Here is a 27,719-nt window from a genome sequence, read left to right on the forward strand (position 1 = left end):
GATTCATTATATATAATATAAAATATACAATACAGAAATTTTAAAATAAGCGAGATTAAAAAACAAAACAAAACATTGCTGTGGAGTTGATTTTGATTCATGGCAACCTCATGTGTTACAGAGTAGAACTTCTGCATAGGGTTTTCTTGAGTGTAATCTTTGCCAAAGCTGTTTGCCAGACCTTTCTCATGTGAAGCCACTGGGTGAGTTTGAACAGCCAACTTTTAAGCCAGCAACCAATCACAAACCACTTAAGCCACCCAGGCTCCTTAGAGTTAAAATAGAAATTATAAATATATCATTTTCTTTGTTTATTGATAGGAAATATTTTTTCTTCATCAAAACAATATAAATGCTATTTTATTATTTATGAGAGTAACACACTGAATATGCTTCATTATTTCCAAATATATGCATCTAAAAAAGTTTATTCTAATGTTTGATTTTAATATCTATTGTGGCTGAAAAGCGTATATCACAAATACAGATGAATTCCATGAGCTCACTTGGAACACGCTTACTGTTTGGCTATGCTTTACAAATTATGATACTCGGTTTTCCCCTCTACTAAGTGTACAATGTGTGAGTTGTGTGTGTGTATGTGTGTGTGTGTGTGTGTGTGTCTGTAATAGCTTGCCTATGAATTATATGTCAAATGCATTTCACTAGTGATTCTATCTGTATAAAGGGAGCCCTGGTGGCAGAGTGGTTAAGTGCTCAGCTGCTAAATGAATAATCGAGGTTTTGAACACACCAGTCGCTCCTCGGGAGAAAGATGTGGCAGTCAGCTTCCATAAAGATCACAGCCTTGGAAACCCTATAGGGCAGTTCTACTCTGTCCTATATGGTCACTATGAGTCAGAATTGACTCCATGGCAACTGGTTTGGTATTTGGATGTTTTCTAACTCTACAACCTCATGATAGAATTATTTTTGTTTTGTTTTTGTATCTTCTTTCTTTTTCTTTTTGAATTCCAGTCAAAGCAGCCACATTAATAATGATTTCATTTTCCTAGTTTCTTCATAATATTTAGTTTGCCTCAAAAAATTCCTTTGCAATTTCCAATACTCTTTCTCAAGCACATCTTTCCTTTAGACGGTCATGAAAAGGTAGCTCGTGAATTTCATCATTTAAGCATTATCAACAAGTTCCATAAAATTCCAACTATGTAGCAAACGTCTAAGTCGTTTAAGTTTTCTAGTATTTATTTCTTCAATTTTTAAACAAATCAAAGTATCTTTCATCACGTCTTCGCCAACAAACGAATATACATTTAGATTCGTCATTTTATTGCTTTCCTGTGTGTTTAGTTCATTGCATCGGGAAGTATAACAAGTTTCCAAATGGCAATTTTTTTGCCTTAATACTTACAGAGACAACTCCTCTAATATCCCTGAAGGATTATGAGGTGTTTATTTCATTGCTGAGAACCTGTTTCATTGATTGGTTTCATTTTATTGGAAGAAGTTGATATTACAACTTAAGATACACAAAGTCCAGATATTCAGATTACTGGGCTGAGGGCTGTGGGGACCACAGTCTCTGGGAACATCTAGCTCAACTGGCATAACGTACTTTTATAAAGAAAATATTCTACATGCTACTTTGGTGAGTGGCATCTGGGGTCTTAAACGCTTGTGAATGGCCATCTAGGATACTCCACTGGTCTCACCCCATCTGGAGCAAGGGAGAATGAAGAAAACTAAAGACACAAGGGAAAGATTAGTCCAAAGGACTAAAGGACCACAAGTACCACAACCTCCACCAGAGTGAGTCCAGCACAACTAGATGGTGCCCAGCTACCACCACCAAATGCTTTGACAGGGATCACAATTGTTTAGACAGGTCCATAGGACAAAACGAGACTAAAGGGGCACACCAGCCCAAGGGCAAGGACTAGAAGGCAGGAGGAGACGGGAAAGCTGGTAATAGGGTACCCAAGGTCAGAAGGGGAGAGTGTGGACATGTTGTGGGGTTGGTAACCAATATCACAAAACAACATGTGTACTATAAAAAAAAAGAAAAAAGAAAAAAACTGTTTGCAGAGATGTACCATTTATAAAATATAAAAAGAAAAAAAAATACGCAAAGCCATGTCTTGCTTTTGTTTCAACTTCTTTGTCTCTGGATCAGTTGATTCTCTCGTACTCCCTACTTGCATGAAGTAATTACACCTGAAAAGGACTAAAGGACTACCTTCTAGAGAAGCAGTGTTTCTCATACTTTAGTGTACGTTAGAGTTATCTGGAGGTCTATTAAAACATAGACTCCTAGGCTTCAGCCCCAAGTTTATGATTTAGTTGTGGAGGGAATGGGTGGGAAGTGGAGTGGGCCAAGAATTTGCATTTCTAGCAAACTCCCAGGTGAAGCTGATGCTACTGGTTAGGTCTGTCTAATCTTCGGCTGAAGGGTGAACCTCAGGAGTGACTTCATTACTGAGCTAAAAGGCTGTCCAGGGGCGATACTCTCAGGGTTTCTCCAGTCTCTGTCAGGCCAGTAAGTCTGGTCTTTTTTAGTGAGTTAGAATTTTGTTCTACACTTTTCTCCAGCTCTATCCAGGACTCTCTTTTATGATCCCTGTCAGAGCAGTCAGTGATGGTAGCCAGACACCATCTAGTTGTACTGGACTCAGTCTGGTGGAGGCCGTGGTAGATGTGGTCCATTAGTCCTTGGACGAATCTTTCCCTTGTGTCTTTAGTTTTCTTCATTCTCCCTTGCTCCAGATGGGATGAGACCAGTGGAGTATCTTTGATGGCCACTCACAAGCGTTTAAGACCCTAGATGCCAGTCACCAAAGTAGAATGTAGAATATTTTCTTTATAAACTATGTTATGCTAATTGAGCTAGATGTTCCCCAGGACCGGTCCCCACAACCCTCAGCCCACTAATCCGAATTACTGGACTTGGTGTATCTTAAGTCATAATGTCAACTCCTTCCAATAAAATGAAGCCAATCAATGAAACAGGTTCTCAGCAATGAAATAAACACCTCATAATCCTTCAGGGAAACTAGAGGAAAATATTGCCAGAGGTGTTCCCTTCAGCCGAGACTGAAACAAGTGATGGGTAGAAAAACATTGGCCCCTCGAAAGAAATCCATAGTGTATGAGAGTGTGTTTCTCAAACTGTCGGAACGGTGACGGCGACAGTAACCAACTGCACAACTCTTACAGAGAAGTGGGGCCAAGGAGGGTCTCTCAGAGGAGTCGACCCGGGCTTCAGTCCCAGGAGTTTATTTACAGTCAATACAGCAAGCAGTGAAGCAAATAACAGAACAATGGGCTCTGGGTGAATAACAACAAGTTTCGGGCAAGGGAGAATGGACTTCAGGTAAACAAGCCAATCAGTAATGGGACAATAGGTTTTGGAAAAACAAGTCGTGACAAGTCTCAACATGTTGCTGACAAGTCTCAACATGCTGTGTGCAGCATTTGGGCCTCTGAGGGGCTGAAGTTGTCACTGGTGTAGCCATATTTCAATGGCACATATCCCCACATCAAACTCCTCCAAACAAGGCCTTATTATGTTTAAAATTGTCTGATAATATAAAAAGGAGTAAATCCTGGTTTATTATGTTTTATTTGCAGATGTTTAATGTCTAGTATATTCCTTAGCTTTTGCATTCCGACTTCAGTAAATAAGCCCTTTTACTAACCAGAAGCTCCAAAGCCACCCCTCCTCTACCGCCTGCTGGAGAGACAATTATGGCTTGCCCTACTGTTATTTCAGCTGATTGTTCTTTCATGAGAAAGAGTAATGACTTTAGGTAATTGATTGTTGTTTTAATCCAGCTTCATTTGCTTTGAAATTTTATAATTAGCATCAAGTTGTGGAAAATTTTAAGAAACATGGCTTTGATATGGAGGGAGGAGAAAGAAATGTTCTCATGAGAAATCCTGTGGACTGAGTTTGTTTAGCATTTTGTTTGCTTCATTTTCAAAAATAGGACAGACTCCAGGATAGTTAAATGTTCATGGAAGAAGCCAGTAGGATGGATGAGGCTGAGTATGAAGGACAGCAAAGAGTTATTGTTGAGATGTTATCTAAGTAGAACATGGGGGTTTAAACGCGGGTGGAGTTATCTAATCAGGCTTCTACGTTGTCGTTAGGTGTCATTGAGTAGGCTACTCCTCAGAGCGACCTTACGGATAACAGAACAGAATGCTGACCTACAATATAGATCAGACCTACAACATAAAGAGGGGGAACAGCTTTGAAATGGATATGAAATTTAAAAATGTATTTCGAGATTAAATATTTATATTGGTCTGGGATGGACTTTTTCGAATCTGAAAGTAAGTAAACACTAATGAGATAGGCCAAAGATATTGTCAGATCAAAAACCAAATCTACAGAGCATCTCTGAGGCCTGTGGTTTGAGAAAAATAAAGCTGTTGGCCTTTGCAACTGGTTACATACAAAACTTTCTATCTTAAAATGGGCACATAGTAGAGGTGGAAGACTCAAAAGATAATGTTCCATTCAATAGCACTAAAGTCTTCTACAATTGAGAAGAAAAGTCAATAAAGAACATAGAGTGAAGAAAGCAGAAAAAAGTCAAGTTATTTTATAGCTATTTCAAATAAATAGTTAATAGCTGTATTTTTAATTCATTCAAAAATGCTTTGAATATTCATTAAAGGAAGAGAGTGCAGTTAATCTCATGGACAGGCAAAACAAATATAAAACGAAAACGCCAAGCCAATTGCTGTCGAGTGGATTCCAACTCTTGACAACCCCAGGTGTTGCAGAGTAGAGCTGTGCTCCATCGAGTTTTCAATGGCTGAAATCTTTCTAAAGTAGATTGCCAGGACTTTCTTCTGAGGCACTGCTGGGTAGTTGCAAACTGCTAATCTTTCAGTTAGTAACCAAGTGCTTAACAGTTTGTGCCACTCAGGGACCCCTAAAACAAATATACTCGTTGCTGTTGAGTCAATTCTAACTCATAGTGACCCTATAGGACACAACAGAACTTCCCCATAGCGTTTCCAAGGCTGTAATCTTTACGAGAGCAGACTGCCACATCTTTCTCCCATGGAGTAAGGAGTGGGTTTGAACTGCCAGCCTTTTGGTGAACAGCTGAGTGCTTAACCACTGTACCACCAGTGCTCCTCCAAAAACTAATACACTTGGTTTTATTTTTTCTGTGGACTAGCATAAGAACAGAGACTATATGCTTGATATTGTGTAGTAGAGGTAGAGAAGGCCTTCCAATAGTTCTACATTTCACATTTAAGAATGAAAAAGAGATTATGCAGGAAGAAGAGGAGACCTAAACCAGATAAGTGTGTTTTAGAAAATATAGTCCCCAAAAGTAAAATGCAATAAATGTTGGTACAAGAGGAACCAAGGAAACAGTATCTGCTGAGAAGTACACTGGGAGAAAGAGAGCAATGGAAATGCAGGCTTTGTGGGAAACTGTTTGATTAGCAGGAAGGTGCCTCCATCCCGTGCTTCAGAGAACCTAGATAGGTGTAGGAAGTAGGCTACATTTGCTCCTGAGCTTTGTGGTCATCTCACTCTGATAAACTTCTTTATACTTTCTAATAATATTGGGAGGTTAATCTAACTTTCAATTAGTAATATGTGAGGTCTCTTCTTGCCAGGAAAAACTGTGCATAATATTTCAGCTTTCTCCCTGGAGAAGACCTGAGGGAAGCCTGAACACGAATACATAGAAGATTAATCTCACCTTGATATGCTCCAGACATCCCCACAGATGGGACTCTTTTTCATGTATTTTTGTCCTTTTTGTTTGGACGGTTGTATTTTACTTTGGTTTTGGAAACATTAGCTTAAATGGTCCAGACAGAGATGAAGTAACTTGGAGGCCAGGGCCAACACTGACCCCATGTCAACCCCGGGCTGCAGCTGAATGCTTTAGACATAAATTAAGCACCAGAACTGCATTTTAAATCCTCAGGCACAGCCTAGTTGAGGGCTCCTCTAACCTAAAAGACAAGGGCTGAGCTGAGAGCCTTGTGCTCCCTGAAAGGCGTCTGATGAGTTAGAGCTTTTGGATAACTTTGTGAGTAGGTGCACCATACATAATGTTTGGGGTTCAGGAGAAACTTGTATTCGTGACCACTTGCAGCTAGAAATACATTCTGAATTGACGTACATAAGATGATCGGTTTTGGGTTAGTGGGGTCCCCTCATATCAAAAAATTAGAATACAGGAGAAGAGAAGGCTGTAATTCTACATATCTAAATATCTTAGGTATTATTACTTAATATCTGAATCTCAGAAATACTGAGCTCTTCATGTACCATGCTGTTTCTTCAAAGACTTAGAAGAAACATAGCATACAGGTTTTTTTTTTTTTTTCCTCTTCTTCAAATTTTAAAGGACTATTTGCAAATGTTTAAAGTCTTGGCTACTAACCGAAAGATAGGCAGTTTGAATCTACCCAGAGGTGCCTTGGAAGAAATGTCTGGTGATCTATTTCTGATAGGTCACACAAAAAAGCTGCTGTTGAGTCAATTCTGACTCATAGTGACCCTATAGGACAGAGTAGAATTGCCTCATAGTGTTTCCAAGGAGTAGCTGGTGGATTTGGACTGCTGACCTTTTGGTTAGCAGCCACAGCTCTTAACCACAGTCACTGAAAACCATCTAGAGAACAGTTCTCCTCTAAAACGTATGGGATCACCATGAATTGGAATTGACTTGAGGGCAATTGGTTCTACTGGTTCAACATATCTCCTAAAACAAGGGTTTTCTTCCCCATATTTTATGTATAATATTCCTTCCCCAGTTGTTCTCACTTAGATCTTGCTGTGTCACATTTCTTCTTATTTTTTGTAAGTCCTAAAACCAGAAAACCGAATCCATTGCCTTTGAGTTGATTCCGACTCACAGCAACCCTGTAGGACAGAGAAGAACTGACCCACAGAGTTTCCAGGGAGCAACTGGTGGATTCAGACTGCTGACCTTTTGGTTAGAAGCCATAGCTCTTAACCATTATGCCATCAGGGTTTCTTTTGTAAGTCCTACATATGTTAATTGTTTTTTAGTCAATTGTGCCCATAAGGAAATAAAACATTTATTCTAGAACTAATTACAGTGAAATGAAGTAAACTTGAACAGTTAACAATTTAAAGAATTCCTTAGAAAACCTAAAGTAATAGGCAAATTAATAAAATTTTAAAACTTTATTAGATAAGATTTGCCATATTAAATTAAGAACACAGTATTTTGTTCTTTATCCCATATGATTTTTAGAGTGTCACATAATATTATAGAAAAATTACTTAAAGTAGCCTTATGTAAATACATTTTGATGTTATTGCTTATGGTGTTTATAAGCAGAAATAAATTTTGTGATCCTATATCTAGTTACTTATGGCATCTTATCAACACAAGTTATGCATTTATCTCTGTTGATGCTTAAAAAATTATTGTTAGATAGTTGTACAGTAATAAATAAGAGTTTCTTCTAAAATAAAAATAAAATATTGAAGCCCGAGACAATCATTATTATATTAAATCTGCAAAATCAACAATTTATCAGCAATCTCCAATTTATACAAACATTTTTGTGCCTTTCTCTGTTATCACCATGGTTTTATCATTTGTATGTGTATAAATGAAACTGGTGAAAACATAAAGTGATATGAAAACTCCATTTAAAATATTAACAAATTTTAATGGATCAGAGGTCTTTTGATACAGAATATTTTCTACTTACTTATTCTATAATCTTCAAATTCAACTTAAATATTTTTCTACATGTCTACAATCTTTTTCTTATCCATATCAACACCTCACCACAAACTTAGATTTTAAGCTCATTAAAAAATGAGAATAGAGATTGGGACCTTAGGACTAAATGTAATATATGTCACAGGGTGGATTCTAAAATATATATATTATTTATTTGACTTGCCTGGTATGAGCAGACAATGCAAGACAAATTTGCACAGTTCTTTGCTATGGTTTAAAATAAATCTGACTTTTAAAACATATACCATTGTGTGCCTATGACTGTGATTACATAAAATGTGAAAAAGGAACTAAAAGATAGTGAGAGAAATATGAGAATAATTTGACTAAACTATTTTTATCCTAAGGTGCTTTTCTTCTGTATTTGACTTAACAATAAAGTTATTTTGTAAAATAACATTAATTATTTACCTATTAAGGAGACACAAAAGTATTTACCATGTATTGTCACATTAACTCTTTTTAAATAATTTTTGTATATGTCACTAAACAGCTTAACCAAAAGCAAACCTGCCATCGAGTAGAGTCTGACTCATAGCAACCCTGTAGGACAGAGCAGAGCTGCCCCACAGGCTTTCCAAGGCTGTAAATCTTTACAGAAGCAAAATGCCACATCTGTCTCTTGCTAAGTGGCTGGTGGGTTCAAACACAGACCTTTTGGTTAGCAGCCAAGCACTTAACCAGTGTGCCAACAGGGCTCCTTTAAACACCATGAAATACTGTACTGTAGAATGCCATCAGTTTGAATACTTCAAGAAAAGAAGTAATTCAATTTAATCACTGGCTGTTATTAATTAGTAGAATGTGAATATTAATCTTTCTAGTGTTTTAGAGAAAAGATATGTACTCAGAGCTAACCTACTCAGTGGTGACCCCAAAAGATAGACTATGGGAAATTAGCACCCCGTATTTTCCATGACAACCATAGAAATTAAACAAAAATGGCATTTATTCTATATAAATGCAGGTTCAATATAAGCTCCTAAATCGTCCCTTCCTACAAGATTACGTGACCAATCTTTAGACTTCATAATCCTCACTCAGCACCAGATAAATGTCTGCAGTTTAAGTTCTACTTTGCCTTCTCTGGGAAACTGCTTTAAAAATTCAGTCTCTACATCGTCAACTTTTCCTCCTCTACTGGAATATTTCCATCAGCTTCGAAGAGTGGCGTTATTGTTGCCATCTTTAAAAAAACGAAAACACTTCTTTTGATTGACTCATTTTTCTGTCTGCTTTATAGAAAATTTCTTCAAAAGAGTTGTCCAAGCCAGCTGTCTTTTTTCCCTTCCTTCCTCATGTTCCCTACTGAACTCCCGTCATCATTCACTCCTACCTTTCCACTTGCTCTTATCAGGTCAGCGATGGCCACAACATGGTAGTTGAGTGAGTAATCCTTGGACTTATTCTTCCAATGAACTAACAGGCTGAGATAGTTCTCTGCTAGGCTGACTCTCTGCTAAGCTGGGGAAGGAAATGAGCCTCAAACTCCGTGGCAGATGCTTTTGGTGCTCTGCTTGTAAATCCCCTTACCCACCTCTCATGACACTTCAATCTTCAGCCTGTCACATATGTCTCCTTGCTGTTCTTCAAATGATGAGAAATGCAGGCAGCGGGTACATGGCCCTACCTCTTTGAATAGGCATCTGGGGTAGCCTGTCTGTTCACATTCTGGAAGCATCTGTGGAGACAAGCCTCTCCTGTTAATAGCAGCAGCCTCAATAAACTACCCTTCATTTACTTTTTCTTCTCCCATGTCACACTCTTTATTCTATTACTCCTTCTTAGGATCACCTCACAAATAAATTACCTGCACCAAAACTTGCCTCAGGCTCTGTTTTCAGGGGAACCCAAAGTGTCATCTGTATGTCTCTCCTTACTGACTAAATCTTTAACTCGTGTATTTTATCTAATTCAACCTCCTCCCCCTCAGAAAGAATCTAACCTCCAACGTTGTTGTTGTTGTTAGATGCTGTAGAGTCGGCTCCAACTTATAGTAACTCTTGTACAACAGAATGAAACACTGCCCAGTCCTGCGCCATCCTCACAATCGTGATTATGCTTGTTCCCACTGTTGCAGCCACTGTGGGAATCCATCTCGATGAGGGTCTTCCTCTCTTTCTCTGACCTTACCAAGCATGATGTCCTTCTCCAGGGACTGGTCCCTCCTGATAACATGTCCAAAGTACATGAGATGAAGCCTCGCCATCCTTGCTTTTAAGGAGCACTCTGGCTATACTTCTTCCAAGACAGACTTGTTTGTTCTGGCAGTCCGTGGTATATTCAATATTCTTCACCAACACCATAATTCAAAGGCATCAATTCTTCTTCCGTCATGTGTATTCATTGTCCAGCTTTCGCATGCATATGAAGCGATTGAAAATACCCTGGTCAGCTGGTCCTTAATTTTGGTGATGATTGGCTTATAAAACCAAGGCGTATATTAGGCTCTAATTCGTTAAAATAATGAATGCAAGTAAAACAGACATCAGTATGCCCAAGACAGGCATTATGGCTTTTCCCTAAAACAGCATCTGTTGTACTATGCAGAATACTAAAGGTTTTAGCAATAGATTAAGTATTCTACTATAGCATAACGAATATTGTTGATATCTTTAACGTTATAGGAAGAAAACCCTTTTTTGTTTTCCATTTAGTAATCCAGTATTAGTTTTTATCTTTTAATAACTGTAATTGTGTTCCAACTTAACAGTGTCTTGTTATACAAGACTAAAATATATACAGGACAAACGTCCTATAGTATTTCTATGATTCTTTTCTCCTACTTATAATTATTTCTCCAAATAATTACAACAATTTTTTACAGAATAAAGTGCACTCTGATATTGTGCCGACTTAATATCTCAAATGCCTGTAGCAGTGCATTTTTATAAATATCCAAAATGATTAAAAAACTCTGAGGCCACATATGATACAATTCAGATTTATCACACTTATTTAATGAATACCATATTGGTAGCTATTTAAATTATCTTTGTATTTTTCCTCTTCAAATAATGTTACCAATGCACCCTACTACTCTTTGCCCATTCTTAGTACTTACTGTTTTCTTAAAAATATCATTGCTGGGGTGAATTAATTTGCATATTTAAATGTTAATACTCACATTAAAATTGCTCTTTGAAAATATCACACCCATTTTTTTTATTTTTACTTTTTTGGAATTTAAAAATTTTTTGTATTGTACTTTAGGTGAAGGTTTACAGAACAGTTTCTCATTAAACAGTCAGTACACATATTGTTCTATGACATTGGTTAACAAATCACATCCATTTTTGATTCTATAAACTGTGGATGACTACGTTTTTCCCCCAACACTATCAACAATACTGGTTATAAACATTATTTTATTTTTTGCCAAAGTAATAGTAAAACCAAAGCAAATACTTTTTCAGTATTTTAACTTATTTCGCATTGATCACTATCAATAAATCTGTTCATTTTTAATATTCTATTTTCTCTTAACTGATTTTTAATAGGGCTGCAGCCTACTTTGATGGGGCACTTTTGCTTACTAGGAGCTATGAAATTTGCATAATGATTTCAGTTCTTTCAACAACCCTATGAGGTAGTTTCTATTACCAGCTCCACTTTACTTGCTGGGAAAAGGCCCTGTAATCTTGACTCTGTGCCTTCGTGCAAATTGCTGTTCTGTGTCACCTTCTCCTTTTCTCATACAATTTTCTTTTTTCTATCTTGTCAGATATTTTAGACACAAGTGAAATATCACTTAATTAGAAGTTTTCTCTGATCACTCTGCTGTTTATACCGGATGAGCGATGACTCTTTTGATATGAGTCTTTCCAGCTACAATGAAGTTCGTCACGGAATTTTCAGCTCTTAGCACAATATCTTGAACGTAGTAGAAGTCAATCAATGTTTTGGAATTAGTTAATATTTTAGAATTAATTAATAAAGAATAATTTAGTTAATTAGTCCTTGTCTCAGCAGGTGGTCCTTAGAAGGTCCTCAATTTAATACTCATTTCCTACACTTTTATTTATCTTTATTCTCTGGATGTCTTTATTCCTTATAATCTGGCCAGCAAATGTAATGAAAGGATTGTTACAGTACAATATTGTTCCAATTCTCTGTCCTACACAAAGAGAAGACATAAGCCATTTAGATAGAAAACTCAGAGAACCAGATGTACTCTTTTACTCGTGTAGTAACTTTATGTAAATCTGAAAGATGAGACTGTTCACCATTAAGATGCAATCTGTAATATGCAATACCAATTGAGATATTTCAACAAATGGATGCAGTGCTGGAGGTGCCCACTCATCTATGCCAAGAAATTTGGAAGACAGTTACCTGGCCAACTGACTGGAAGCAATCCATATTTGTGCCCATTCCAAAGAAAGGTGATCTAATGGAATGCAGAAATTATCAAACAGTATCATTAATATCATACAAGTAAAATTTTGCTGAAGAGTGTTCAAAACCAGTTGTAGCAGTCCATCTGCAAAGAAATGCCAGAAATTCAAGCTGGACTCAGAAGAGAACATGGAACAAGGGATATCACTGCTGATGTCAGATGGGTCTTGGCTGAAAGCAGAGAATGTCAGAAAGATGTTTACCTGTGTTTTATTGACTATGCAAAGGCATTCGACTGTGTGGATCATAACAAATTATGGATAACATTAAGAAGAATGGGAATTCCACAACATTTAATTGTGGTTCATGAAGAACCTGTACAAAACCAAGAAGCAGTCATTCAAACAGAACAAGGGGATACTGCATGATTTAAAGGCAGGTAAGGTGTGTGTCGGGGTTTTATCATTTCACCTACTTATTCAATCTCTATGCTGAGCAAATAATCCGAGAAGCTGGACTATATAAAGAAGAACATGGCATCAGGATTGATGGAAGACTCATTAACAAACTGTGATATGCAGATGACACAACTTTGCTTGCTGAAAGCAAAGAGGACTTGAAACATTTACTGACAAGGATCAAAGACTACAGCCTTCAGTATGGATTACACGTCGACATAAAGAAAACGAAACTCCTCACAATTGGACCAATAAGCAACATAATGATAAACAGAGAAAATATTGAAGTTGTCAAGGATTTTATTTTACTTGGATCCACAATCAACTCCCATGGAAAAAGAAGTCAAGAAATCAAATGACGTATTGCACTGGGCAAATCTGCTGCAAATGACCTCATTAAAGTGTTGAAAAGCAAAGATGTCACTTTGAGGACTAAGGTTCACACCTGACCCAAGCCATGGTATTTTCAATCACCTCATGTGCATGCAAAAGCTGGGCCATGAATAAGAAAGACGGAAGAAGAATTGATGCCTTTGAATTATGGCGTTGTTGAAGAATATTGAATATACCATGAACTACCAGAAGAACGAACAAGTCTGTCTTGGAAGAAGTAGAGCCAGAGTGCTCCTTGGAGGTGAGGACAGCGAGACTTTGTTGCATGTACTTTGGACATGTTATCAGGAGGGACCAGTCTCTGGAGTAGGACATCATGCTTGGTAAGGTAGAGGGTCAGTGAAAAAGAGGAAGACTCTCAACGAGATGGATTGACACTGTAGCTGCAACAATGGGCCCAAACATAGCAATGAATATGAGGATGGTGCAGGACGGGGCAGTGTTTCATTCGGTGGCACACAGGGTTGCTATGAGTCGGAACCGACGCGACTCCACTGAACAAGAACTGTAATATGAGAGGTGTAACAGAGCAGCGGGCTTCGCAACAGCAAACACGGAAAGCTTACCAGAATGATTTTTCTAATTTGACCTTGTTGTTTGACTTGAATTTTTGTTATTTTCAGAGTATATGACACAGGTGACCTCTTAGCCAGAAGTGTATGTATTTTCATCTATTTTACATTATACACATACTGCTCCTCTCCATTAACATAGATAATTGAAAATTGATAGACATATTTAAAGAATTTTCTGAAAGCACTTTGAAGTCTAACGACGAGATTATCTAGAAAATGTGTTTATCTAATAAGTCGTTAAGATTCCTACTGTGACCCTTCTTTCTGGCTTTCCTGTCATCAGACAAGAACTAGCATATCTTATGCTGTCTAGTTACCAGAGGAGTGCTAATTCACAAGAGAAAAAACTCAAAATTTCCAGAGAATTAGAATTCTTTTGTTGTGCTAAACGGAGTGCATCATTAATTCCAATGAACCTTGAAAGGAAAGGAAGCTGAATCAAGATTGAGTAATGAAGAAACCATGAGAGTAAGGCTTCCACCCTGAATAATTAATCAACGGAAGACTGTAGCCAGGTTTAAGAACTCCATGGGATGAAACAAATGGTTCGTGATTGATTTTAGTTTGTTTGCATCCTGTGTGTGTGTTTATGTTAATTTTACTGACTTTCAGTTAAAATCTTTCCAAAATTAACAACAAAATCTCTCTTTAGAGGTTATATTTTTTGTATTGCAGTCTTTTTCCATAGTATATTCATGGATAGATAAACACTTTAAAAATGTACATAAAAGGAAGAAGGACAACTCTACTGCCATCAATTATAAGAAAAATTTACAGGGGCCATAAGTAGTAACTACCATCTAGACAGATTTGAGAAAAGGAAATACAGATAAAATATGTCATTTACCCAGTGCCCAGGATGATTGCTGGCATATGGTAGGTACTCATATGTAAATACTGAATGAATGAATTATAGCAGTAAAAAAAGTAGAATATTTCTATAAAAAACTAAAGTAATAGAAGCTAACGAGTCAAATTTGTCAGAAAAGCTGCACTGATAATTAGAAGTCTTGAGAACAGCATTTATTCTGTATTGCTTATTTGTTATAGTAAATTCAGAATGATACTTAGCCGATATTACCTGATCAAAAATTAGGTTCTGTACTCTTAATTCTTCTCTTCTGCATAGGCAATTAGGGAAGACGTCTCATTCTGAGCTCTACTTTCAGCTCTTCTGTTGGTGAATGTGGGCAGATCTTTTAACTATTTAATATCTAAGTCTCAATGTCTCTCAAATAAGTACCTTCCTTATAAAATCTCCCTTAAAAAAAAAGGAGTATGATTTTTGTTCCAAAAGATATAAGTCTGAATCACAGTTGTTTTTCTAGCTAGTCATGATCTTGTTTATTTTTAATAGGTTCATGGAGATATATAATTCACAGACCACTAAAATTCACTCTTTTACAGTGTACTACAGTTCAATGAGTTTCAGTATATTCACAGAGTTGTACAGCCAACAACACTGTAATTTGGAACCAATTTCACATCCCATTCAGATATCCTGTACCTATTAGCAGTGACTCCTCATTCTGCTCCCTGTCAAACACTAATCTACTTTCTGTTTTTATGGATTTGCCTATTTTGCACGTTTTTGGGTGATGTTTTTATGATTTTCTATATACAAGATCATGCCATTTGCAAATGCAAATAATTTTACTTCTCTCTTTTCATTATATATGTCTTTTATTTCATTTTCTTGCCTAACTTCCCTGGATAGAATTTCCAGTACAATTTTCAGTAGAAGTGGCAAGAGCAGACATCCTTGTCTTGTTCCTGATTATGGTAGAAAGCTTTACATCTTTCAGCATTAACTAACCTAATTTAACATTCTTCTTGGCTTTGCTCATTTCTATTCCATTCACTCCCAATGCTCTATCCAGCCTGACCTCTCTTATGAGCGCAACATCTAAATTTGAAACTGTCTGCTGTATATATATCTATATATGAATTATTTTTGATGTTTTTGAAGGATGTTCCTTGTACTCACGAAGATTTTTCCAGGCTCAGGACGATAGTGCATACTGTTCTCTCTACTTGGAATGATTTTCTCCTACTTTTTCTTATGGATGTGTAAGTTGCATCTTTTAAGTCTTTCTCTTTAAATGACAATCCTGATTGAAAAAAATTATTTTATTGAAGCATTTTTTTCCTATCGCATTCTTTTGTAGCTCTTTTTCTGTTTCTTTCAATACTTCTCATTTTACAATAATAGATTTTATGTTTACTGTTACCCCAGACACACACACTTTTCAACCAGAGTATAAGCTCCATGGAAACTCATTGCCGTCTAGTCAATTCTGACTCCTAGGACAGAGCAGAACTGCCCTACAGGGTTTCCAGTGAGTGGCTGGTGGATTTGAACTGCTGACCTTTTGGTTAGCAGCCAAGCTCTTAAGCCAGTGCACAACAAGGGTGCCCTGAAGACATTGACTAAATTTGTTTTGCTGACCATTAGCCACCACCGCCTAGCACAGTGACCGGCTAAAATAGTTGCTTAATAAATAGTTTCTGGTTCAGTAAATAATTTTAAGAAAGGAACTTAGAACAAAGAGGCCAAGGTTCTTGCTGACCACAAACAAGGCCTTGTTTCCCTTATCTTCTAACTGAGACCCTAATATCTAGGTAGATAGAGAGATAGTAGATAGCTAGCTAGATGGATGGATGGATGGATGGATAGATGATAGATAGATAGTAGATAACTAGCTGGATGGATGGATGGATGGATGGGTAGATGATAGATAGTAGATAGCTAACTGGATGGATGGATGGATGGGTAGATGATAGATAGTAGATAGCTAGCTAGATGGATGGATGATAGATAGACACACAGATAATAGAAGGATAAAGAGTCATATCTTTGTAAGTTAAGTGCTCTTTTAACTATTTTAGTTCATGTACCATGAATAGTTTGAACTGAAGAAGGACTTTTTCACCATTTTACTCTCCCTTGCTGTGAAATCTTGGTAGTGGCAGAAAGTTTATTTTCAGATTAATACTTGTGGATAAATTACTTAATTGGTTCAGGTTTCAACTCCTTTTCCATGAAGAATGTCAACAATGAAAACACTTCAAGTGAGATCAAAGAGACCGCCTGTACCTCTTCATGAAGCACGTGGCCCTTAATCAAAGGAAATGGAGCCATGACCTGCAGAATGAATAACCGTGAAAAGAGAAAACAGGCAGTAACCTCACAGTCCGACTCTTCCATCCTTTGCATTAGAAGTTGTAGTTCCCTATCACTTCATATGATTCTGAGTTCATCCAGGTTATGGTGTATTTTCTTCTTGCTTTATCAATAGGCAGTGATCCTTCCTGAATCAGTTTATATTCTTAGTTGACATTGGACATTGTGCTGGATATTTTAAGCAGGAATGGAATATATGAAAAGGGAATGGTAGGCTTAGAGCCTATGCATTCAGGAAGATCACTCATTTTTCTGACCTAGCAACAATTTGCTGCCACTAGAACCTCTGTTGCTCCTGAAGCCCTGATGTCTTGCTAAAACATCCCTCCATGTGGCCAGAATGAATTGCATTGTTCTCTACTCTTCACTTCACTGGCTTCTAAAATTCTTAACTGGGGTCATATGATTGCTTTGCTCCAGCTTTAAGAGAGGCTGCAAAAGTCAGTTTGTGGCTCCCTTCATTAAGAGGTGGTTGTTGTTGTTAGGTGTCATCCGGTCGGTTCCGACTCGTAGTGACCCTATAGGACAAAGTAGAACTGCCCCATAGTTTCCAAGGAGTGGTTGGTGGATTCTAACTGCCAACCTTTTGGTTAACAGCTGTAGTTCTCAACCACTGTGCCAGCAGGACCCCTCACTATGGGAAGATTTTATACACACACACTTTATATATATATATATATATATATATATATATATATATATATATATGAGCCCTGGCGGCATAGTGCTCAAGAGCTTGGCTGCTAAACTAAAGGTTGGCAGTTCAAATTTGCCAGTGGCTCCTTGGAAACCCTATGGGTCAGCTCTGCTCTGTCCTGTGGGGTCGCTAGGGTTGGAACCAACTCGATGGCACCTAACAAAACAACAGCAACAATATATATATATTTAATGTCTATGTGTCTCCTACAAAAAATAGCACTAGTTAAAAGAGCTGCCATGTATTGGCACTGCTTTACATCCACACTAACCCTTTAGAACGACTCCTATTTTGTAGTTAAGGCATCAAGGTTCTAAGACGTTTGTCCCAACACTATAGTTCTAAAGGGACAAAGTCTGAGCTCTCTGGCTCTCAAACCCTTACACTTTTTCTAAGCCATTCTTCTTGCTCAAAGGGGAGAATTCGGCACAACTTTTCAATTCTATAATATCTTTATAAAGGAAGCATGTTGTGAAAATTAAGTTATCTTTAAAGAAATCTATAGAGAAGCTTTCAATGTCACTTCTTAGAGGTATCTATTACATGAAAATGAATCATTACTCTTACTACCCAGTTGAATCTTACTGGAATAGTTGTATTTCTATGGAGCCCAGGGCTAGCTAATTTTCACAGTACTACCATTCTTTGGGGACTAAATAATTATTTCCTAATTGATTGTAAGTTTCCTTCTTGAGCTAACTCTCTACAGATGACACAATAGGTAGCTCGGGTTTTTAAATTCATACGAACAGCTTCTCCTTGGAGAACCAAAATATGAAAGAAAAGATCACAGAACTGACACTGATCACAGTGCGTTGTTATGCTTGAGAGTGAGTAAAGCAAGGCTTTTCTGAGAAAGTTCAGAAGCTGTGGGTTTGTCTATTGCAGTTGAAATTACTTCTATATTATAAAAAAATAAATAAATTAGTGGAAACCACCTCCTTGATATTGCTCAGAAACTTTCAGTGTTCCCTACCAACATGTATTTAGTTTTGACCTAAAATTAGTCTTATATATAGTTTTTTTGGTCATTGTGAGGGCTTATATTACTAGGCTCATGTGTTCTAGTTCTTACAACAGAAAATTCCTTATTCATACTGAAATTTCATAAAAAAAAAATTAGGTTAAAAAGGAATGGAAAATACTATTTTCTTGATTTTAAAAAGCATTTTATTATAATGTATTCCCAACATATGTTAGTATTAGCAAGCTTGGTTTTATTTTTCTTTTATAGAATTTAGTATGATAATCACTCATAAAACATTAAAAATCTCATCTCTTAATACCAAAAGAAAATATTTATATAATGAGAGAATATATCAAATATTTAAATTTTTTTACATTTTTATTTTATTATTTTAATGAAAAGTATAGTTCTAGTACTTATTATTCTACTGTATTCTTTATTAGGCTAATTTTATGACTTGGTTTTAAAAGTAATTTAAATATGTATATTATAAATTGTAATAAGCTAGGAATGTGCTCATGATATGATCTTAATAAAAAAGCAGAGTACAAAATATAGTAAGACTGTAATTTTATTATGAAATAATAAAAAGAAACAGTTTAATGTTTAAAATTTTGGGATCATAGGTGATTTTTATTTTATTTTATTTTCCTGTAGTTTAAATCTTACATGAGGAATATGTACTTTTAAAAACATTTTTATGGCAAATTCCAAGCAAGTACAGTAGTAGAATTGTTGATGTAATTAAAACCCAAGTATCCATCATCCACTTCAGAAATGTTATTCAGTGTCCAACCTTGTTTCCTCTTTATCCCTGTTCACATCTTTCTGCCTCACGCTCCAACTGTTGACTCAAATCAGTAGATTATTTTGGAGTAATTCCCAGAAGTAATTCTTTTTTAAATACTTATAGTATCTTTTTCTAAAACAAAGAGCAGATTTGATTTAATATATCTACAATATCCACAATGAAAAAGTAACAACCACCTTAAAAATCATTTTAGTTTTCAATTCCACAGATTGACTCACTAATGTTTTTATATACCATATTTTTACTCAAATAACACATCTTCTGTTTTTGTTTGCTGGCCATGCCCTCCCCAGGACGTGAGGCACCCTCACAAGCATTGCCTTGCCAATTCTCTTCCACATGTTGCTGTAAAATATATATATATTATATATGTATGTGTGTGTGTGTAGCATAGCATGCTCACAAAAATACCTCATGAACAAGGGCATGGCCGGCAAACAAACACAGAAGGTGTGCATTATTTGCGTAAAAATACAGTACATTTGTTTTAATCTGGAACCAAATAAATTCTTTACATTGCTTTTGGTTAATACGTCTTTTAGGTCTCTTTGAATCTATGGGCTTTTCTCTCTCTCTTTTTTTTTTTCCTTGCAAATTATTTGTTGAAAAATAATTTGCTGTGTATCCTGCAGAGTTTTCTGCATTCTGGAATTTTCGAATTTCCTCCCTCTTGTTGTTTACAATGCTCCTTTGTCCTCTGCATTTTCCTGTGAACTGCTAGTTTTTTCCAGAGCCTTGATGAGTACTTGAGTTCTATTTTTAAAAAGTATACTTTATATAGAGTATTGAGTAATTCCTATAGATTTTCCTCAAAAAGAAACACATAACATCTTTTTGTGATATGAGGAAAAATCACTGTGTTCATATGCTATAATTCTTATCCACTCCTAAAAAAATATTTCAATTTGATCTTCACTTAATCGCTCTCCATTGCTTAGATGCATTGTTCAATTAAAATCTGCAAAATTGTCATACTTTAATTTTAACATGTTTCTTCATTTGTTAGCTGAAATTCATCTATAAGTAAGAACTTTTTACCTCATCAATAATTTGGCTACCCTATGGTAAAGCACTAAAGGCAGGATAAATGTTTGATCATTTTTTGTATATTTACCAATTTTCAGAATAATAAGGTGGTCCCGTACCCATCCAACCCATTGCTGTCAAGTCGATTCTGACTCATAGCGACCCCTAAGATAGAGTAGAACTGCCCCATGGGGTTTCAAAGGCTGTAATCTTTATGGAAGCAACTGCCACAACTTTCTCCCATGGAGCAGTTGGTGGGTTCAAACCGCTGACCTTTCAGTTATCAGTCAAGTGATTAACCACTGCACCCCCAGGGCTCCGTGGTTGTCCCCTAGCATCACCCTAATGTGCTCAATAAGCTTTTGTTGTTGTTGTTACTTTTATTAATTTATTGATTTACACATATTTAAAGTTATTCCTTTTGTTGAATTGTACTACCTTTGGACAGTGCAAGCTCTTTCAACGTGGGCATGGGATCTTTTAGACATGATCCCAATAGTCTTTCATGGGTTGGACAGGACTATATGTAGTGCACGTACCCTGACTTTTCTTCCAAAAAACAGTGCTGCCCTAGAGTATGTGTAAATATCACCTTCGATCCTGTTTACAAGTCTTACAGAAAACGAGTGTTGATATTTTGTGTTAACTCATTTCACTTATTTTAATGTTTTTAAACTTTATTTTTTTTCTTGTTGTGGTATAGAATATACACAGCAGAACAGACACCAGTTCAACAATTTCTACATATACAATTCAGTGACATAGATTACGTTCTTCAAATTGTGCAACCATTCTCACTCTCCTTTTTTAAATTGTTTCTCCCCCATTAACATAAACTCACTGCTGGTCAACTTCCTATCTAATCTTTGGAGTTGCTGTTGTCAATTTGATCTCATAAAGATAGTTTTCAAAAGAGAACAATGCTTGACGCAGACATTCTTACAAGATAAGCTAGACTATTGTTTGGTTTAAGAAGACTTCAGGGAATATTTTTGGTTTAAGTTTTAGGGTTTAAAGATTATCTCAAGGTTAAAGTTTCAGGGGTTCATCCAGCTTCCAAAGCTTCAGAAAGCCTGGATTCCATGAACATTTTGAATTCTGTCCTGCATTTTCTCCCTTTTGTTCGGGGTTCTTCTATAGAATCTCTGATCAAAATATTCAGTAACAGTAGTGAGGTACCATCCAGTTCTGGTCTCATGACAAAGGAGGCAGTTTTTCATGACAGCGATTAGTCATGCATCCCATTTCCTCCTTCTGCTCCTGACTCTCCATCTTACTTTGTTACTCCAGGCAAATGGAGGAAGCAATTGTTGGACCTTGGGTAACCACTTGCAAGATTTTAAGACCCTAGGCATTATGCAAAGAACTAGGAGATAGAACAGAAGCGCTAAACATGATATTAGGCCAATTAATTGGGATATCCCATGAAACCATTATCCGAAACCTCCAAAGCTAGAAACCAAATCCCATTAGGTGTTTGGCTGTACATAAACAAACTTAGCAGCCGTTCGTGTGTGTGTGTGTGCGTGTGTGTGTGTGTGTTATTTTAAATACATCCATCACACAACATTCGTCAATTCTACTTTTTACAGGCTTACGACTTATTGACATCAATTACATTAATCAGCCATGAAGTCCTTACCCTTAATCAATCAAAACAACAAATAGAATTATAACGTGGAATAATATTTTCCTAATGCTATCTTACCCCACTCAGATCCCATCCCTACACCACTTAACAATTCTGATTTTACTTCCATGTGTGCCATAAATATATCAATATCTTTAAGTGTATGTTCATGTATTTATTTCTTAATTTATCAACTTCACACATTGTCTATTGAGTACCTGCAGTAGAATATAAGAAACTAGTTAATCCATATCATCCTCTGTTCACTTTTTTTCCAACATAGTCATTTCATTATTTTCTATTAATACAAGATGAATCTCTGCAGCACCAAATATTTCTTCTTCTAATTAATATAGACATTACCCTTACACTCCTAACTTCTTTACAATGCATACCTTCAAAATATGTATATACATATGGGAGCTCTGGTGGTGCAACGGTTAAGCTCTTGGCTATTAGCCAAAAGGTTGGCAGTTCAAACCCACCCAGTGGCTCCTCGGGAGAAAGACATGGCAAACTACTTCCGTAAAGTTTACAACATAGAAAACCCTATGGGGTAGTTCTTCTTTGTCACATGGGGTCGCTACGAGTAAAAAATCAACTCAGCAGCATCTAACAACAGCACCTAGAACGAAAAAACCAAAACCTGTTACCATCGAGTCAATTCCAACTCATAGTGACCCTATAGGACAGAGCAGAATGACCCTATAGGACAGAGTAGAACTGCCCCATGGAGTATCCTAGGAGTGGCTGATGGATTCAAACTGCCGACCTTTTGGTTAGCAGCTGAGCTTATAACCACTTTGCCACCAGGGCTCCATACATACATACATACATACATATGTTTATGAATTAAATGTGATACTGACTCTTAAGTACCAGTTTACCAATTAATATAACACATGCATTATATTTAGGATAAGATCAGTATTGATATTTTAATTCTGATAGGAGAAATATTTCTTTGAAACTTAGCTACTGTATAGCTGATTTATTTTATAATTTTAAAATCTGTCCTAATTTGTAATGAAGTTCCTTTTAAGTACTTTAGTCTTTTTTGTATACCGTATTTGGTATTTTTTCTTATATTTTCCTTTAGTCATAGATTTGGTCTCCAATCTCATTTCCTTGTCTTCTATGTTTTTTGTTTATTTTATTGTTCTTGGATGGCTAAACTAAAGAAAAAGAATGAGATCATGTAAAACAGTAAGAAAAAAATGAAGCGTAAAGAATAGGAAGAAATAAGGCAATAGGGCAAAAATGTAATCTACTTTAGAATTAGGCCATTGACTCAGTTCTGTTTTTATAGGAAGAGGGAACACACCTTCCCACTATTGTTGCTTCAGGAAAATAATGGATCAAGAAAGTATAATTTTATTTTCAGTACGAGTAAATATTGTATTTTTTCTATAGCTCTCCTGATAACACCAACTAATACTTGACTATGAGTACTTAAGATATAGAAATATTGAATTATGCAAGTAAAGAGTTGACTAAGGTTATTATCACTGTGTGCTTAGAAATATAAGAAATTATCCACCTAATCATAGATTTTTCTCTGACGTAGTGCCTGATTCTTTCTCACAGCTCAGGGATAATCATGTCAGTTGCTGATACTCTATGGAATTGCATTTTCACGTTAAAATGTACCATGTTAGTATATAATACTTAATGTATTTGGAAGGTATTTTTTCTATTGTTATGCCTGATTTCAAAGCTCTCTGAGAATTCCTTGAGGGTAAGTGATTTCCTAGTCCTATGAAAGGTAATATCATAATTAGAAACTTTCTTTAACAATAGCATTAGTTTTTTAATTATAGAAAAAAGAGCGTCCGTCCAGTTTTATGTAAAATTTCTCATACTCCACTCTAGCAGTTCTTCAAGTAGTACAACACTTTGACTGTTGCTTGATTTTCTCACAAAGTCCTCATCTCTTCCAGGACTAATAAACAAACAAGAAATAAGTAAGTCAAGCATATTTGAAAACTGATAAATTGACAATGATTGCTCCTAAGCATACAGTATATGAGAATTTTATGTGTCAACTTGGCTAGGCTATGGTGCAGAGTTGTATGGCCAAGCACGAGTCTAGCTGCTTTTATGGAGCAGTTATATGTGATCAAATCAGTTGCCCTTAATTAAAGCAAATTACCCTCCATAATGTGGGTGGGCTCAATCAATCATATGAAGGTCTTAAGAGCCAAAATGGAATTTCCTTAGGGTGTGTTCTTCCTCCAGACTGTAAATACGTATTTTGGACAGAACTATCACCTCACTCTTCTTGGATGACCTACGGATTTTGGGATGCAAGACTGCAGGAGAATTCGTCCTGTCACCTGATCTGCGCCTCCTGCATTGCCAACCCTTACAATTGTGTGAGCCAGGACCTTAAAGAAAATCTCTCTCTCTCTTTCTCTGTAAATCTAAAAAGTACGGCAGATGGATGAAAGAGCAGAGGGTTTGGAGGCAAGAAGAATAATTGTATAGATATAGCAGAGATTGGTAAATCCTTGAACTAGTGCTTATAAGGGAAGGCAAAATGAATGGAATAGATTTAGAGAAAGATTTGATTGCCTTGGACAAGGAAAAAGTAGCTCTATCTTATAATTAGGAGTAAATGTATATTCATACATTTATTTCTTGATTTTTCAACTTCACACACTATCTATTGAGTACTGACGCAATAGGACTGAGTAGAACTGCCCCATGGGGTTTCCAAGGAGTGGCTGGTGGATTTGAGCTGCTGACCTTTTGGTTAGCAGCCAAGCTATTAACCACTGCAGTACCAGGGCTCCTATCTGCAGTAGTACATAAGAACTTAACTCAGTTAAACCATATTATCCTCTGTTCACTCTTTTCCCAACCTGGTCATTTCATTATTTTCTGTTAGTACACTGATAATCTCTGCAGCATCAAATATTTCTTCTTCTAATTAATATAGACATTACCCTTATACTCCTAACATTTTACAATTCATAGTTTGGAAAAAAATTATGCATCCTCACAATTGTTGTTATGTTTGAGCCCATTGTTGCAGCTACTGTATCAATTCATCTCATTGAGGGTCTTCCTCTTTTTTGCTGACCCTCTACCTTACCAAGCATCATGTCCTTCTCCAGGGACTGGTTCCTCCTGATAATATGTTCAAGTACGTGAGACGAAGTCTCTCCGTCTTCCCTTCTAAGGAGCGCTCTCGCTGTACTTCTTCCAAGAGTGACTTGTTTGTTCTTCTGGTGGTTCTTGGTATGTTCAATTCTGTTCGCCAACACCATAATTCAAAGGTGTCAGTTCTTCTTCGGTCTTCCTTACTCATCGTCCAGCTTTCTCATGCTTATGAGACATTTGAAAGCACCATGACTCGGGTTAGGCACAACTTAGTCCCCAGAGCGATATCCTTGCCATTTCAACATTTTAAAGAGGCCTTTTGCAGCAGATTTCCCCAACACAATATGCCATGTGATTTCTTGACTGCTGCTTTCATGGGTGTTGATTGTGGAATCAAGTAAACTGAAATTGCTGACAACGTCAGTATTTTCTCTGTTTATCGTGATGTTGCCTTTCGGTCCAGTCATGAGCATTTTTGTTTTCTTTATGTTGAAGTGTAATCCATACTGAAGGCTATAGCCTTTGATCTTCATCAGTAAATGCTTCAAGTCCTTTTTGCCTTCAGCAAGCAAGGTTGTGTCATCTGCATATGGCAGGTTGTTAATGAGTCTTCTTCCAGTCTTGATGCTGCATTCTTCTTCATATAGTCAAACTTCTCGGATTATATGCTTAGCATACAGATTGAATAAGTATGGTGAAAGGATATAACCCTGAAGCACACCTTTCCTGATTTTAAACCATGCAGCATCCCCTTTTTCTGTTTGAACGACTGCTTCTTTGTCTAAGTACAAGTTCCACATGAGCACAATTAAGCATTCTGGAGTTTCCATTCTTCCCGATGTTATCCATAATTTTTTTTTTTTTTTTTAATAATCCACACAGTCAAATGCCTTTGCATAGTCAGTAAAACACAGGTAAACATCTTTCTGGTATTCTCTGCTTCCACCCAGGATCCATCTGACATCAGCAGTGATATCCCTCGTTTCATATCTTTCTCTGAATCGAGCTTGAATTTCTGGCAGTTCCCTCTGATGTACTGCTGCAACAACTTTTGAGTAAGCTTCGGTGAAATTTTACTTGCCTGTAAGATCAGTGGTATTGTTTGATAATTTCCACATTCCATTGAATACCCTTTCTTTGGAATGAGTACAAATATGGATCTCTTCCAGTCCGTTGGCCAGGAAGCTGTCTTTCAAATTTCTTGGCATAGACAAATGAGCACCTCCAGTGCTGCATCTGTTCGTTGAAACACCTCAGATGGTATTTTTTCAGTTTCTGGAGTCTTGTTTTTCGCCAGTGCCTTTAGTGCAGCTTGGAATTCCTCTTTAAATTCCATTGGTTCTTGATCATATGCGACCTCCTGAAATGGTCGAATGTTGACCAATTGTTTTTCGTACAGTGACTCTGTTTATTCCTTCCAAGTAAGTTTTTAGACCCTATTAATGATATTTTCATTATATTTCTGACAGAAAGGAAAAAGTTTCTTTATAAATTAGGTTAAAAAACGCCTATTTATACAACCGTTGTGGCCATCTAGTGAGGCCCAGTTAAATAAATGGATTTTTTGTTTACCCAGCATCTTTTTCAACCTCCAAATACCTGATACAGACCCTTTAACCTAAATTATACCACTGATTGAATGGAAATTTTAACGTTTTCTCTAACAGAGTCCATAGTCTACGATCCCATACAATATCAAGACTTATACTCTAACATCTCTCACTAATTCATAGGTAACAGATATTTATGCTTTTTGTTTTCTTTTAGAGATAAACTTCCTTTGAAGAGTTTTGTCTCTGTTTTCCAAATGCTTCATACATGTTTGACATTCAGAATGCATTAATTATTTCTCAAAGGTATTAAGAAACTGATGCTGAAGGGTTTGAGAAAGAGGTCTATTACAGATGCAGATTTAATATATATTGCCGTAGCAAAACTGGGAATGTGTGAGAGAGCACCTTTCTGCCAGCAGTAATTATCCAGTGTATTAGGTTCAGAAAACAGTTGGCTAGAAAGAAGCAGAGTTGCAGAGATACAAAATACTGCATCTGTGTATTCTGACACTCCAGTTCTTTTTTTGGTAACATTATGTTAGCCTGATTTTTTTTTTTCTTTTTAACTAAGTTCATTTTGGGTTTTTGTCAATTGCAACGAAAGACTCCTGAATAATATATAAAGACTCAATTTGAGAAAGTCCTTCAGGTGTTGTTAAAGTACATATTAGAAAGTGTTGAATTCTAATTAATAATTGTAGTCAAGAATTTTGGATCCGGTTAATGTAGAGCAAAAAAAAAAAAAAGCAAACATATTTCAGTCGAGTCGATTCTGACTCATAACGACCCTATAGGACAGAGTAGAACCGCCCCATAGAGTTTCCAAGGAGTGCCTGATGGATTCAAACTGCCAACCTTTTGGTTAGCAGCTGTAGCTCTTAACCACTGCACCACCAAGGTTTCCAAATGTAGAGCAGATATCAAAATTCCTGAATACCTGCTGTCATAAGAAGTTTATTTTGACCTCAGTATGCATATATTCCATAAATTTCATTCTTATATTTACATATAAGACAATTCCATCAACTAATTAGACTGAGCATGTATATATATGTATACTTACATGTATATATACTGTATTTTTACTCAAATAACGCATGCTTTCTGCATTTGTTTGCCTGCTGTGCCCTCTCCCTGTGACGTATTTTCATAAGCTCACTATGCTAATTTTTTTTACAGCAATATGTGGAAGAGGATAGGCATTCTGGTACTTCTGAGGGTGTCTCACAGGGGAAGGGCACAGCCGGCAAACAAA

The sequence above is a fragment of the Trichechus manatus genome, unplaced genomic scaffold (assembly GCF_000243295.1).
Source record: "Trichechus manatus latirostris isolate Lorelei unplaced genomic scaffold, TriManLat1.0 scaffold00152, whole genome shotgun sequence".
NCBI classification, from domain to species: Eukaryota; Metazoa; Chordata; class Mammalia; order Sirenia; family Trichechidae; genus Trichechus; species Trichechus manatus.